Here is a 17,510-nt window from a genome sequence, read left to right as displayed (position 1 = left end):
ATTTCGACCAACGTATCTTGTAATTACGAGAGCAAAATTAAACATAGAACAAATTACTTACAAAAACTATTCATTCAATTAATCCCTCTCACAAAGAAAGTAGCAGCAAATGACTTTCAAAATGTTTTCATTGTAAAGTATCGATATGACAGGTAACTAACATGTCAGTTTTATCGATATATCTCCCATCACTAACGGAACAGCTTGCATAAGAAAGCACTTTCACCCGTCAGTCGCTGACCGACGCTCGTCAAATCAGTTTTTGTTGGATGTACCTATAGAGAATTTTTCTTAGAGATGCGTAACTGTGGTCTTTAAGAGTGCGTATAAAGCCAGATAATTCTACGATTAAGCCCCGCACATTACGCGCCATGCCGCGCGCCCTCACAATACCCTCATACACCCGGCTCATCCAACGTACGTAAAGTTCATCGCACGCTAAATTATACACAATATTCTTCGCTCGTTCAACGCGTATTTTCGGTAGTTAGTAGGTATGTTGTCTAAAATAATTGTATAAAACAGTGAAGTTGAAATCATCACAAATTATGTAATATGTCTTTTTATTATTATTTGTTTATAATTATTAATGATAATCGATACATATTATAAAACAGTAAAAAACTGTCTGTATGTAATATATTAAAAAAAACAATATTAGGGAAACAGTATAGAGCACGAATCCGTAAAAAAAGTCTGTCGAAATAGCGAGTATAGATACTATTTTTAAATAAACATACGCAGTCGACGACACACATTCCTCCAGAACTTTATTTTGATTAATTTGGTTATAGTCCATTGAATGAGTCCCTCCAAGGGGGGTCTAGAGTGCATGAGTTAGTAACGTAAGATGTTTCTTCGGAAACATGTCAAGAGTCCCTAGGTAATAAACATACTAAAACCCCGGGCCACTAGGAGGAGCCCCGGAGTGGGGGGAGGGGGGAAATGGGTCCATTTTTTCATTTTTCGCTTAAATCTCAAAAACGGTACATGTTAGAGAAAAACTTTCAAGGAAAAATTGAAAGGCCATAAAATTATCTACAAGTTGTACCTGAATCATTTTTTCCTATATCCTACCGTTTCTTAGTTATACGCAGTAAAACATGATTTTGGCTCAAACAATTTCCACATCAATCGATCAAAAAATATTTCTTTCTTCCAAAAAACTCAAAAGTGCAACTTGTGACCGGTACTGATAGATTGCTCTTAATTAGGTCTATAATTGGTAAAATAAACACATTCCTCCATGGAAGCCTTTAGGAGGAATCGATTGTCAAAATATTATATTATGGTAGTTTGAGTTACTGAACTTGATCTTTTTATTTTTTTCTTCCAAAAAACTCAAAAGTGCAACTTGTGACCGGTACAGATAGATTGCTCATAATTAGGTCTATCATTGCTAAAAATACCAGATTCCACCACGGAGGCGTTTACGGGGAATTGAATTTTATCAGGGTAGTTACAATACATGAACTTTTTATTTTTTTTCTTCCAAAAAGCTCAAAAGTGCAACTTGTGACCGGTACAGATAGATTGCTCATAATTAGGTCTATCATTGATAAAAAATACCAGATTCCACCATGGAGGCGTTTACGGGGAATTGAATTTTATTAGGGTAGTTAGTTAAAAAGTTCATGTGTCGTAACTACCCTAATAAAATTCAATACCTCCTAAAGGCCTCCATGGTGGAATCTGGTTTTTTTATCAATGATAGACCTAATTATGAGCAATCTATCGGTACCGGTCACAAGTTGCACTTTTGAGTTTTTTTGGAAGAAAAAAAATAAAAAGTTCAAGTATCGTATCTACCCTAATAAAATTCAATTCCCCGTAAACGCCTCCATGGTGGAATCTAGTATTTTTATCAATGATAGACCTAATTATGAGCAATCTATCTGTACCGGTCACAAGTTGCACTTTTGAGTTTTTTGGAAGAAAAAAATAAAAAAGATCAAGTTCAGTAACTCAAACTACCATAATATAATATTTTGACAATCGATTCCTCCTAAAGGCTTCCATGGAGGAATGTGTTTATTTTACCAATTATAGACCTAATTAAGAGCAATCTATCAGTACCGGTCACAAGTTGCACTTTTGAGTTTTTTGGAAGAAAGAAATATTTTTTGATCGATTGATGTGGAAATTGTTTGAGCCAAAATCATGTTTTACTGCGTATAACTAAGAAACGGTAGGATATAGGAAAAAATGATTCAGGTACAACTTGTAGATAATTTTATGGCCTTTCAACTTTTCCTTGAAAGTTTTTCTCTAACATGTACCGTTTTTGAGATTTAAGCGAAAAATGAAAAAAATGGACCCATTTTCCCCCTCCCCCCACTCCGGGGCTCCTCCTAGTGGCCCGGGGTTTTAGTATGTTTATTACCTAGGGACTCTTGACATGTTTCCGAAGAAACATCTTACGTTACTAACTCACGCACTCTAGAACTTTTTATTCAATGGACTATTAGATTGTACGACATTTTTCGACTCAGCAATTATTCTAAAAATAAAATCATTCTTATAAATGTGTAGCTGGGCTCTTATGGGTCTATATCAGATGTTCCAGATCTTTGATTTTTTTTAATCAACAGAAAATTTCCATCAGACGCAACAATTTTTGTTGACGTCACTCCTATAAATGTTAGAGTGTGATCTCAGGGTCCCTCATCATACATTCTAGATCTTCGAATTTGTATATTTATATTGCCCAGATAATACCTACACAACAAAATAACTTTCATTCAAAGCCGTCCAATAGTTCCGGAGATTGGCGTGTACAAACAAACAGACACATAGAGTTTTTTTAGGATTTACGGGAACAAACCTATCCAATGTCCTTTCTCAGGTCTCAAGCTATCTCTGTATCAAAGTTAGAGCTTAGAGAGCCAGACATACATACAGACAAACAGACAAAAATTCTATAATTTGGCTCCTATATCGATTGAAAATCACGCCCCAAGTAGGTATTCGTAAAAATATTCAATGTACAGTTTTTACTTTCGTACAATTTTTTTTTATACCTATGTGATTGTAATATTATTATCTAATACAGATTGTAAATATATATAATGTGTAGTTACTATTCACAACTTGTATTGGTTATTTACTGGAGCAAACATAGGAATCTACCTATAGTAATACTATAATATATATATATATATATATAATATTATAAAACATTCCCGATTTTCCCGAAACGAATTTACAGAATTTACACAAATAATAATATCCAAACTCGCCTGGATAAACTTTCTCAAATGAATCTATAGTTTAGGTGGTCTGTTGCGGTTCTGCATCAGGTGTTTCAGTTTTCAAAATAAATTATTATTTTATATTTCCCGGATAATATAATAGTACCTACACAACAAAATAACTTTCATTCAAATCCGTCCAGTAGTTCCGGAGATTAGCGTGTACAAACAAACAGACAAACACAGACAGTTTTTTTTTATTTACGGGATAAAACTCATCCTATGACCTTTCTCAGGTCTCAAGCTATATCTGCACCAAAATTAGAGCCCAGACATACATACAGACAGACGTACAAAAATTCTAAAAACTATATTTATGTATAGATATGTACTACATATTACTATGTAATACAGATTATGAATATATTATATATATACATATACATATTATGTATATTATAAAAAAATACCTATTCAATGTAAGTACAGTTTTGACTTTCGTACGAATTTGTTATACCTATGTATAGATGTTATGTATGATTATCTAATACAGATTGTAAATATAATATATATGTACTATTCACAACCGGTTTACATATTATTGATATTATTATTTACTGGAGCGAACATAGGATCTGCCTATAGTAATAATAATAATATAAATCTTTCTTGACTTGATTGATTGCACCGCGACTGTAAGAATTAGGTACCACTATGAATTTTATTTACCTATCTATAGTTGCTGCTGCTATCGCGTCAATATTCAGCCCGCGGAAATTATTTTACAGAAACTAAACTTTCTCAAATAGGTAAATCAAGACTTATCTTTTTATATTATAATTATTATTTATTAATATTATAACAATACTATTATAACTTACCTTCGACATTTAGTTATCTTTTCAATTTGAATCTTTTTTAGTTCTCGTTTCTCATTTTGTTGTTTACAAATCAATATTCGGCGTAATTATAAAACACTGCGCAGCAATTTTAGCGTGGTCTACTCGTCTCAACGGAGCGATAGCGTCTGATGTATGAAATAGAATTATGTTTTTAGCTCCCGGAACGTGCGATGGAAGATGATTTCTTGCGTAATTAAAAATATAGTAAGCGCCAAAAGTGTTTTATCGTGATTAAACCAAAACTAAAAGTAATTACACAAAATGCTCTGACAAATATATTGCAAATGTTTTAATATAATTGTTTATGAAAAAAAAATCTTAATAAGTATTACCATGTCCAGTAAAAAACGTAAAAGTGTGAAATTTAGAGGTAACTTCGTGAATTTTTTCTATCGAGTCAATTTCAATATTTTATGTTTTTGATCTGACAATATAATCGAAAATATCATCAAGTTTTACATATATTTTATTTTTTATATTTGGTCTTGAATATTACACGTATCAACTAAAAGTTGATTGGTGATTTGACTTTATACGCGCCCTTAAGATATTTTCAATAGGTACCTATAATATAATATCAAACTCGACATTTATTTATCCAACTAGACTTAGATTAGATTTGTCAAAATACAGAAAAATAATAATTTACCACCAGTCCGGAAAACAGTTTCTTCAGACAAGAACTCGTAAGATACTCGATAATTGCTCTTTAATAATTTTAACAATGTAACACATAAGTACAATATATCTATACTTCTATACTAATATTATAAAGAGGAAAGGTTTGTAATTATGTATGTATGTATGTATGGTTTTCACGCATAAACTACTGGACCGATTTCAAAAATTATTTCACCATTAGAAAGCTGCATCTTCACTGAGCAACATAGGCTAGGTTTTATCCCGGAAATCCCACGGGAACGGGAACTATGCGTAATGCGGGTTTTTCTTTGAAAACGCGAGCAAGGCCGCAGGCGGAAAGCTAGTTTTATAATAATAATCATGCCAGAGAACAGCTGTCCTGTCATGTGGTCCTGTGGTGCTTAAGCGACAACTTCAGTGTAGGGAATTAAAATAACGCTTGAAAAGAAATGTAGAGACGATCATTTTTTACTTTCCTGTGAAAATGTAAATACGCCTGTTAAATTAATATAGCAATTAGGAAATTCATAAAAAAATTCAATATATTGCTCGCATAATTAATGAATCAATTCCATCAGTTGTTTGTGTTATAACAACACATGAAACCCCATCTCGACTATAAATCCTATAAAACTAACCGTTGAAAATGTTATTATTATTACCCATACCCGCGTAGGAAGTAGAATAATACATAGTTTTTATTTTCCCAGTTTATCCTCTATGCGTGGTAGCTTGTTTATAATTGACTAGCTTTCCACCCGCGGCTTCGCCCGCTTTGCCTAAAACATAAAAAAAAATTATATACTAAAACCTTCCTCTTGCATCACTCTATCTATTAAAAAAAACCGCATCAAAATCCGTTGCGTAGTTTAAAAGATTTAAGCATACATAGGTACATAGGGACAGAGAAAGCGACTTTGTTTTAAACTATGTAGTGATTTGGGCACAAATTTTTGTTTCAATATAACACGCAACAACCGAATAAAATCTAATTAAATCCAGCTTTCGTGTAAATTTTGTAATCGTGTAGAATATTTTTAACCTGTACAGAGCCCTACAAGTTACACAAAGATTTAATAGATATAATATTCACAGGCCTTTTAACACATAATTAATTCTATTCAAACATAGACCGTTAATTTAAATGTATTGGAATTCACGAGCTGCTTAGTAACAACACAGTTGACAGATACATATATACGTACAGTACTCCAAAAGTAATAATGCGCATAGAAATCTTCGTCACTGTTCGGCAACTGTCATATTCCCGGAGCGTCCGAAGATGATATCTATATAGAGTGGTTAAATGCATTTTCTTCATGCATAATTTAGTCAAATTATATGTTTTGTGCTAAAACAGATTAATATGTATTTGAAAGTAACGATTTTGTTTCGATAATTCCTTGTAAGTAAATAGACCCCACGATTGCGAATATATCATTGTTGGAATGATTTACTTGGAAAATTTTATAGTACTTTTAAAGTGTCTTACTGAAGCTGGTGTAATGATGGAAGAAAAGAAGGTTAAAATAACACAAAATTTATATTGTATAAAATATGGTTTTCAAACACAGGTTTATAATATTTAAACCATATAAATCTAATCATTAAAATCTCCGTTCAAAAGTATTTACAGTACTGATCATTCTTCAATATTATGACAATTACAAAAAAATAAAAATAAAAACAATCAAAATCAGGGATTATCTATATTTCTGACATTTAGATACATTGGAACTTTCATTATGCTCTTATTCATTTTCACTTTCCCTACTGCCAATTGCCATCACCTGTGTAAATCATTTCATCGATTAATTCAATTCACCTTTAAAAACAAAACCAAGAAGGGTATGTAATAGCAGCTCTATATAATTCCACACAGAGAGAGCACGTGCAGTCACCACCAATATTTAAAGACGACTGACGGATTTTTTAATTTTTTGACTGACAAGCTACCGTCATCTACCGCCCGAATTGTTTTGAAAGAAAGAAAGAAAGAAAGAAAAAATGTTTATTTAGCACCACACAATACAAAGAGAAAACAAAATATAACAAAAATAAACAGAAAAAAAAAGAAAATACATTAAAAAGGTAGGTACTTACTGCTGATCAGTGTGGTGCCAAAAAGGGTAGCTACTCAGCATGTGCTACACGTTATGTTGTGAAGCGCTGATTTTCAGTAGTCCCTTGTTGGAGTGCCAGTCAAAAGATGTGAATCAATAATACTTAAATATAATATAATACAGAATACTATAATTTTTGTGTACTTAAATATATATTGTATAATATATAAATATATCTACCAATTAATAGAATACATAGGAATTAATAATAATAATAATTTAAATGCAATATTATAATAACACAATTATACATAAGATAAAAAATAAAAATAAAAAATACCATATAGAATAACAGGGAGTAAACAATAAATACAACAATCACGGTACGACTGTAATAACAATGCGACTAAGGCTGGTTACGAAACTCGGTAAGTAGCTGTTTTTTGAGACCATATTTAAAACTTGATAAGGTCCTCGAGTTTCGCAATGGAGGTGGTAAATTATTCCAGCACTTAGTCGCATTATATTTAAAACTACCTTTAAAAATGGATGTATGGTGTTTTGGTACTGCCAGCTTGACGAGGGTCGCCCTAGTAGTCATGCCCTTCGCACTTCCCATTCATGTCAGCTTACTATAAAGATATGCTGGGGCTTTGGTACTGATCACATCGAAGAGAAGAGATGCAAGATATAAACGCCTACGGTGGTCCATGTTGAGGATATTTGCATTTTTCAAGTAAGGTGAAATGTGTGTTCGAGCAGGAATATCCCAACAGAACCTAGCGCAGGCGTTTTGCACTCGTTGTATGGCTCTTTTTGTACGAGACAGGAGACGAGGACCGTACATTACATCCGCATAGTTAAGCTTTGACAGAACCAAAGACTCACACAGTCTCAGACGCAGACGAGGATTAAGATAGCTTCTTATTCGGTATAATAGTTTTAATCGGTAGAAGCAGTTTGCGATTGTTGTATTTATGAATTTTTCGAATCTTAGTGCTTCATCGAAAATAACACCTAGATTCCGAGCTTCACGCACACGTTCTAACGGGACTCCGTTTATATGCAACGGCGACGTTTGTTGCTCAACCTTTTTAATAACTTGAGGAGTACCCAGTATCATAAATTTTGTTTTTTCTGCGTTAAGTACTAATGCATTATTCGCTGACCACTTTGAAATACTGTCGAGATCGTCGTTCAATTTTTGTATGAAGTCGTGAGTTTTGTCAGGTTTAAAGGAGGTATATAATTGGACATCATCAGCGTAAATATGGTAATGGCTGTACTTAATTTTGGATATTATATCAGCAGTGTACAAGACAAACAATACAGGTCCCAAAATAGAACCCTGAGGTACTCCTCTTTTCACTGGGCTACAGTGAGAAAGAGAAGTAGTACCGTCACTATTAGAGACCACTACAGTCTGCCTACGTTCACCTAGATAACTCTTAAACCAAGCAACAGATTCTGGGCTAAAGCCATAATAGACCAATTTTGACAAAAGTAGGTTAGTATCTATGGTGTCAAAAGCACGTGAAAAGTCTAAAAGGACCAAAAGCGTTCCTTTACCACAATCTTATTCGCATAAAATATTATCCAGCACATCTGTCAATGCCGTTACAGTACCTCTTCGCTTTCTGAAACCAGATTGAAGGTCGGGCAGTATGTTATTGGACTCAAGATAATCCATTAACTGTTTGTGAACAATTTTTTCAAGGATTTTGGAGCAACATGGCAAGATGCTAATAGGCCGTAAATCTTTAACAGATGCAGGATTACTTTTCTTTGGAAGTGGTCGCACCAATGCACTCTGCCACATCGCCGGAAATGTACCACTTTTTAAAGATACATTAATAATGTGCGTCAAGATAGGTAGTGTCTGTGATATTGTGAGGTTAATCATATCTAGAGATAAGTCATCAACACCTACTGCTTGAGACTTGAGACTCTTTAATGCCTTTAGTACAGTATCTTCGCTCACAGGCTTCAGTTCGAAAGAGGAATTGTTTATAAAGCGATGTTCGTTGAAGTGAGCTAAGTAAGATGTTGGTACGGCGTTATTGATAGGAACATTTAGGAAATGTGTATTTATAGTATTGGCGTCACTGATATGCGCTGGAAGTATGAAGTCATCTTTTAGTTTAATCTGTACATTATCTTTTATATGGGTCCATAAGGCGCGTGGATTTTGTATGTTAGAATTAATGTATGTTTCAAAGTAAGCTGTTTTTTCTCGATGAAGTGCAGATGCAACATATTTTTTTAAATCGATATAGTAGTTTTTGGCACTATCTGTCTTACAAATTTTAGCCCTGGCTTGAGCTTCGTCTCGTCTTTTCATCATTTGTTTAATATTATACGTCAACCAGGGTGGCTGTTTCAGTTTGACATATATGTATATTTTTCCTAGGCGCATGTGAATCGAAAATTTCTACCATACTACTTGTGAACAAAGTAACGATATCGTTGACATTTTTTATTGATAACAAGTAGTTCCAATCAACTGCGATTAACGATTTATTAAAATGATTATGATCTATGTCCCTTATACATCTACGCGAGATCCACCTTGGCTTTGTCCGTTCTTTTAAAATATTCAAATGGCAAGATATAACAGAGTGATTACTAAGAGAGGCAATGTGATCAACTGTTACACTAGATACGCCTGCATTGGTACAAATTAAATCAATTAATGTTTCACTGTCATTTGTAAAATGAGTAGGTTGAGACACAATTTGGTTCAATCCCGCTGATTGTAAAAATTCGGATAACTTTTTTGTATTGTTGTGATTTTTGTTCAATACGTTCACGTTAAAATCACCTAAAAGTACGAGATAGTCACTAAAAATGAATGTGCCTATGGAGTCAATGAGAGCATCAAAGAATGTGTCAACGTCTAACCACGGCGGCCGGTACGCAGTACCGATAACAATTGTGCGTCCACAACTTGTTATTTTTATCCACATCTGTTCAACGGGATGTGTCACTGGATGTGTTAATATGCGGTACGACAAGCTCGATTTAACACGTTCGCTGCGAAACAGGGCTTGAAACACCCTGTCCGTGTCTCGTCGTTATAGCGGTAGGAAAAAACTTTAACTTCTCTGTCGTGCGGGAGGCATAACTTCCATCTGGTTCAGTGTAGGAAAGTGATATCTATATATCTGAGATGTGCTATTGATTCCTAGTTCAATGGTATACCGACCTTAATACCGGGTTTCTTAGACCTCGTGCCGCACTGAACAAATAAAAATTCTAACACGGTGCGGAACGAGGTTGCGAACACCTCGTACCACCGCGCACCTCGTACCGCACCCTAAGCTAGCTTCACGCGGTTAGTGTTGTGCAACGCATTCGAGACTATTTGTGGAACAACTTATTGAAGCTTTTACAAAGAAGGACTTGAATGTGGATATAGGTACCTAATTTTCAAACTACTCGTTATAATAAATATCGTTAATAGAAACGTGAATGTGACAATATGTTGAGTAACTTTCTTCAAATAGGTTGATAATCATCTATACATATAATAAAATCGTAGGAAAGTCAAAACTGTACATTGAATATTTTTTTAAAAGAATACATAATCCATGATCTATAATCGATATAGAAGCCAAAAACATAGTTTTTAGAATTTTTGTCTGTTTGTCTGTTTGTCTGTTTGTCTGTTTGTCTGTATGTTTGTCCAGGCTAATCTCGAAAAGTACTGCATAGATTGACTTCAAATTTTGCATGAATATTACTAACAGGTCGGGTGAGGCTTTTTTAAACATATTATCATGCTATCACCTCCGGGGGAGGAGCTGTGAACCTTTTTTTTTCTTACGTATTCCGTGTACTACGACAGCGTACAATCTAAAGACTCATGTTTAAATGTTGGTTTCGGGTAAGCTATGCTATTATCTAGCTTTACACAATAAAAACTATGTCATTTACGTAATTTGGGCAGAGAATCAGTTTAATGAATTTATTAGTATACAAATTTGAAACAGCGCCATCTATGAGATTTCGTAAAAATCAAATCAATTTACATGTTAACACTACTGAACACAATGTTAAAAATTAATAATTTAAATATAATTATGTTATTTATTTATTTAACTCTTTAACCCATATCTTCCCTTCCCTATAAGGTGCGCATATAATTCGTGTGAATATACTACATTTTTAAAAGTGAGGGTAGATGTTTATTATTTTAAGTCAAACTAGACACCATTACAGTTAATCTAATATTGATTGTGTTCATTGGTTACATTTTTAAAAATCTTCGTGTTTTAAAAATTGGATAACGAGGCGGGACTCGAACCAGCATTCTTTAGTGGTCGAATTTTTTCTATTCTTTATAAATTTATTGTTTATGAATTTATATTTATAAACAATAATACAAAAAGGTTAGTTCGTTGATAATTATTATTCCTTCATCATTTACATGTTGTAAGTAAAAATATACTTTGACTGTTAATACTTTTGTTCAGTATTTACCTGTATGATTATTGCTTGGTAATTAATATATTTTCATGTCGTATACCTAATTAAAAACATAAGTTTGATGTGAAACTAGCTGGATTTATTTTTACACACTCACAGTCTTATATTTTGTGTTAATGTTAAAATAGTATTAATAGTGTAAATCATAATATTTTTTCTCAATTAAAAATATTTCCTTTTTTCTGATGTTGGCATCGAATTAAACCGCGCTGTCGTTTCGTTCACAAAAAGTGATGTTATGAGGACCGAATATGTAGCCGCCTCAACTTACGGAAACGAGAGTAACCTGCGTTGTCTGTTAGTTATTGTATAGTCGAATTTAACGTTACATGGAAATTGGAATCTAAATATATGTATACTTATATACTTATATTAAATCTGTAGAAGTCAATTCTGTACATGAAATATATTTCCTAAATAACTATCACGAGGTGATTAGGGATCAACACTGACGCCAAAAATTTTTGTCCGTCTGTCTGTCTGTATAACCGTTATACAAACAAAAACTACTCGACGGATTTAAACGAAACTTGGTTCAATTATTTTTCATATTCGTGAGCAGAGCAGTAACTCCATTTTTAAGCTTTCGTCGCGTGTGCAACCTTAATGGTTAAAGCTACACAGAAATCAAGTATGAAAGAAATGTTCTCCATATTATATAAAAAATATCTCCCGACATCATAAATGTCTATCTTTTATGGTTGAGCTTAGGAGTTCAAAGCTTTCTGATTATATTTGTCTACTAGCTGTGCCCGCGACTTCGTCCGCGTGGAATAGTGACTATGGGACCTATGACCATGGGCTCAGGGTGGGGCAACAATATTTTTTTTTATTTTCATACTTCCACTCCCACGTTCACTCCCAGGCCCACGCCAACGCCCACGCCCACTCCCCTTCACAATTGGTACCTACCAGATCAAAGCCAGGGTAAGCGCCCCACCCAGCCCCACCGTGGCTACGCCCATGCTGAATTACTACTTAACATACAATTATTGAGTAAATACGTACTACCATAAATAATTAAAAGAATTGTTATTAAAATTTATACTAAACTGAGCTAAAAAACTTACGTACCAACTTATTAAAGAAAATCAAGAAATGAAATGCCTAACCTATACCAAATAGTTACTACATAATATTGTAATTAAAAATTATGATTAGTAGATATATAATATCGAAAATCAAAAAAGAAATGCCTAACTAATTCTACGTAAAATTTCTTTTAAATTATGTCATATTATTTTTTAGGAACCAGGGGGGGAGAGGAGCAAATTCTATTTCCTTCCTTTCTTAAATGGATGTTTTTAATAATGTATGGTGTAGCCCGTGTAGCCACTGATCAGCTTAATCGATACTCAATTTTTATCAAATCCAGCAACAAATCCAAATTAGATGTTTCCTGTCTCACGCACGTAACTAAAGGCTAAAGAGAGAGAGAGAGGGAGCACGTAACTAAACCGTTTAGACGAAGAAAAGTGTATAGAAAAAGGAATAAATAATTTCATAAACTTCCCGACGATCTTTAAAAATAAATTATTATATCATTTTTTTCATTCCCACTTTTACCTCTATGTAGGTATAATAAGTGGATGAACCGATTTTGATACAATTTATCTAAGAACCAGCGTCGGAAAATATGCTGCCTAACAAAAAAAAAGCCGCATCTAATTCGGTTTACCTGTTAGCCAGCTACGGTGCCATAGACAGACACACACACACACACAGAAATACATAGCAGTCAAACACATAACACCCGTCTTTTTGCGTCGGGGGTTAAAAATATAATACGACATAATTTAAAGGACATTTTATGTGGAAAAGGAGAATGGGCAAATTGGGCCTGAAACTTGGGCTAAGACCAATACACACGAAATATTGTTTTTGTGATAGATCATTACTCATACCTTACGAAAAAAATAAAATAAAAAAATAAATCAACCGGGTTCTTGTACAGTCAAGGCAAAAAGTTTTATTTATTTGGCTATTATTTTGCGCACAATAACGGTGTTTTTAATTCGAGTGAAGTAAGTATAAATCTAAATGTCACTGGAGTGACTGAGTTTAACCACAAAAAACGTCCAACTACGTTAAATTATAATAAACACGGTATAGGTACCTGTTACAAAACATAATATTAGTGTATTTCGGTTATTAGAAGGCTTAATATTAGTACGTATTTGTAAGTGAAAGTGAATTGGAGTAACATAAAGATATTGTCATTGTCTTATAACAGTTATTTATTGCAAAAAATATTATACACAAAGAAATAAAACTTGATGTGACTGTACAAAAACCCGGTTGATTATTTTTTTATATATATTTTTCCCGTTATGTATGTGTTATGATCTATTATAAAAACACTATCTCATGTGTATTGGTCCAACTCAAGGGTTCAGGCCCAGCTTCCATAGTAAAATGCCCATTCTCCTTTACCTATTAGAAGTAACCATAATGTTAATTTGACCCCGCCCCCCCCCCCCACTACCTCAGTTTACCCCCAAACCCTTGGGGAATTTTGATATGATCACCTGGACATGTAAAGGAATAACTGTAGCGTACATATAACAGATAAATTACGTTTTATCGTACACTGTACAGTGTACAATAGAATGCCTTAGCAAATGTTCGCCGTGATTACTTAAATGGCCATAACTTGAGATTAGCGTGCACAAACATACAGACAAACAGACAAAAAAAATTTTAACTACAGTTTTGGGTTCAAGATCGATTTAATAATAACACCTGCTACTTTTTTTCTACATATTTTCATTGTACAGACATCGCTTTTCCACAATTTTATTATATGATGATGATTGATGATTATAACACTCTCAGTCCGTTTTAACTTAATTTTTATTCACTCGCATCAGTGCTACCTAAAAAATCTTTATATCGAAATTCGAGCAAAGCTAAGAAAATGAGAAATAAGAGTTCTCAAGGATCGTTAGAGGTAAGAGGCTTACTATTGACCGAAAACAACATGTGTTATGCCGAGAACCTGAAACCGCTTCACAACGAGAATTGCCTGTGAGACCGAAACCTTCACTGAGAGGGTATAACGTCTCACAGCTGATCGCAAATGGCATATTTTATCTCGATAATCTGAAACTTTTACTCAATATGAAGACCGTTTGACAAATGATAGGGTGCACCATAATATTATTCGATCTCTTGAAGATGAACATGAGCATAAGCAATGACTAGAGTAGGGACGCGAATATTACCATTATTTGAGACAAGATTATTTGAGACAAGTACGTTTAATAAGTTTGTTTAATGAAAGATTAAGAATTGAAACTATTTGGTCTCTTGAAACGGACGAATAGCGAGAGGCCCGTCTTACTGTAGACAGATTTCGACAGTCTTAATGACTTAGAGGTAAACATAGAAGATCAATCTACGAGTTCGGTGGTGTGGTCCGACAAATATAAAAGTGGGTTTGCTTATAACCTCACAATTGATTACACATCATCTTCTGTATAGGCGATATTAACGTAGTATGTACTTTTTGTAATGCTTTAGGAGGCCCGCTCTTTTTAAAAGAGGAGTAAGGAGTCGGCTTTCGTTTGAAGATATACCAGAACCTTTGAAATCACTACTTTTAGAGGAACATGTGCAATCTAAACAGTTCTTAGACAATATTCGCTCTTATAGTAGTGCGTTTTAAATGATCCTTTGGTGCTCAACAATTATCAGAGGATCCTTTCATGCTTACTTTTAAGATACAAGGTCAAGTTTATCATTTGATAGGATCCCTTTTGCCTGAAGGCCAACCTAAGTTTCTTCAAATATATTTTGTATTCGACTATTCGTTTAAAATATTACAATTTTTCCTACAGTAGGGCGACGAATGTATTTTCGCATAGTAACGGAGGGGAACTCACGGGGGGTCGAGTGACGCGGGCCACGTACCACAAACATGCTTAGTTTGTTGTACCGAGCGCGAAAGAAAGTCATCGTGTTTTAGTAAAATTACTATGTAAACTATAACGTAATTTAATACTTAGGTACATATTATATAATGATGCGCTCAAACTGTTAAATGTTAATCTACATTTAATTTAGATTATTATTTGAATTACTAAGTAATGTAGAATTTAAATCAAATTCACTCATGTTTTCCTCAGATTTTCGATGTCCTCCGATTTTAAGATTTTCTTATCAGAGTATTCAATTTTAATGTAGTTAATTTTTATAAGAGACAATTAAGAACATTCAAAAATAAAGTGTCACGTATTTTTTTTAAACGACGAATGACGAAAACGACGTAATCGCGGACGAAGTCGCGGGCAACAGCTAGTGATTACTATTAGTGTGTTTGTTCATTGAATCAACTAGCGGCAAATCCAAAACACCCGGCAATCGGTGTATGGCTCATCAAAATTTAACTCTTGCCCAAGTCAACAAGCCAACAAACAAGGCACATCATCTCTTAAAGGGATCAAAGAAGAGGAGATGTGTAGGATGTTACGAAAAACTCCGCATCTTCTTAACAAGTCGTGAGGCCGACAAAAAAAGTAAAGGAAATTCTCACAGAATGCACTGGTTGCAAACAATATTCTGGTTTGGCCTGTTTTAATAAAAAACATCCATAAGTTTGATAAATAAATACAATTAAATAAAATCGATATTTCTTTTCCCATCACTAAATTATATGAAAAACTGCTATTGTTCAGTGCGGTATGGGGTACATCAGACCCCACATTTTATTTTACCCATAGAATCTAAACTAACTAATCTAACCACGGGCGGCGGTAGATTTAGGTTAATGAACTCATTGTTAATAATAATCACGACAAAAGCCGCACACTTTGTCTTATTTGGCGCCAAAAAAAGGATTTTGGTCTCCTACGGGCGGTGGGGTTTAATATGCCTCGTGCCGCCACAATCTCTGGTATAGGACAAGGTTTAAAACGACCCGTAACGCAGTAATGGAAAGTACAGATATATCTGTGCCGCAGCGAACGTGTTAAGATAAAATCCAACCCCACCTCCCCGAGAACGTACAGTCTGTGGCCGAGGGATATGGCGTAGACGGTAACCCGGCACACTTGGTGCTCGCCCTTCCTCTCCCTCACGCAGCCATGTTTCGTTGATTGCCATGATATCGACAGCGTGACGATCCATTGCCACCATAAACTCATCATGGCGAGTGCTAAGAGAGCCAGGGTTAAGAAAACCAATTTTTATTCTGTTTCCCCTATCGAACATGAATGAAATATATTTATTTGTTCAAAAGTATTGTATTTGATAATAATTGTGTCTAATTTTTTATATAAACAAGAATAATTGTTCTCAGTTAATAAAAAGTAATACAAATGCATGTTATCATATATTTTACACATATAAACATTAGAATTAATTAGTAGTGTTTTTGATTGTGTATGACCGTGAATTGACTTCTATTTCTTTTGAACAAGGTGTAAAATGCAAGTGCGTTGTTTAGGGCTCTTACGATTCAATGATTCGAGTGTCTTCGGAAATACGACAATTAGCGAAGATTTGCATGCGCATTATTAATTTTGGAGTACTGTACAATGTACATACAGTTAACTAAGCCCCTGCGATGAAATTATGACGTTAGCACTGTTATAGCTATAGGGCTGTTACCTTTTTGATATTTAACCGACTTCAAAAATAAAGGAGGAGGTTATCAATTCGGAATGTATATTTCTGTTTGCTTTTTTTTCACAGTCGATTTTGTGGTAATTTTGAGATTAAAACTCGTTAAAATACAAAAATGGTGTAGCCTAAATATGAATTTACAAGAAGAAACAATCCGAATTAATACACCTTGTAAAAGTAAATACGTTTTTATCAGTGCTACTATGCGTGCCAACTAAGAATAGGACCGCGCTTTCTGCCAACTTCACACGAAAACTGTCAAATTAGTACTGCCAGCAAAAAAATGTGCGAAACAGAATTTTCATATAATTATTTTTTATTGTTCATGATTATATTTAATTATTGTATAATCGTTATATTCATTAAAAAATACTATTTATTGAATTTCACTGATGGATTATGGATAAATTAATTATACAGGTATGGAAACAGTATTCATAAAAAGTTAACATTTTCATAGTTAATGCTACTGGTCACCCTAATATGTCGCCATTTTGCTACGCAAGTCGCAACTGAGAAGCTACCAGTGTGCCGTTAGCTACGCTTTCGTGTATACGCGCGTGCGTCTTATATCTGTTTCCTACTGGACTTCATTGTTA

The sequence above is a fragment of the Colias philodice genome, chromosome 24, assembly GCF_061535455.1.
Source record: "Colias philodice isolate Cphi_HAF_F1 chromosome 24, ilColPhil1 Martin Lab GWU primary, whole genome shotgun sequence".
Taxonomy (NCBI): domain Eukaryota; kingdom Metazoa; phylum Arthropoda; class Insecta; order Lepidoptera; family Pieridae; genus Colias; species Colias philodice.
Note: the sequence above shows the minus strand (reverse complement) of the source record.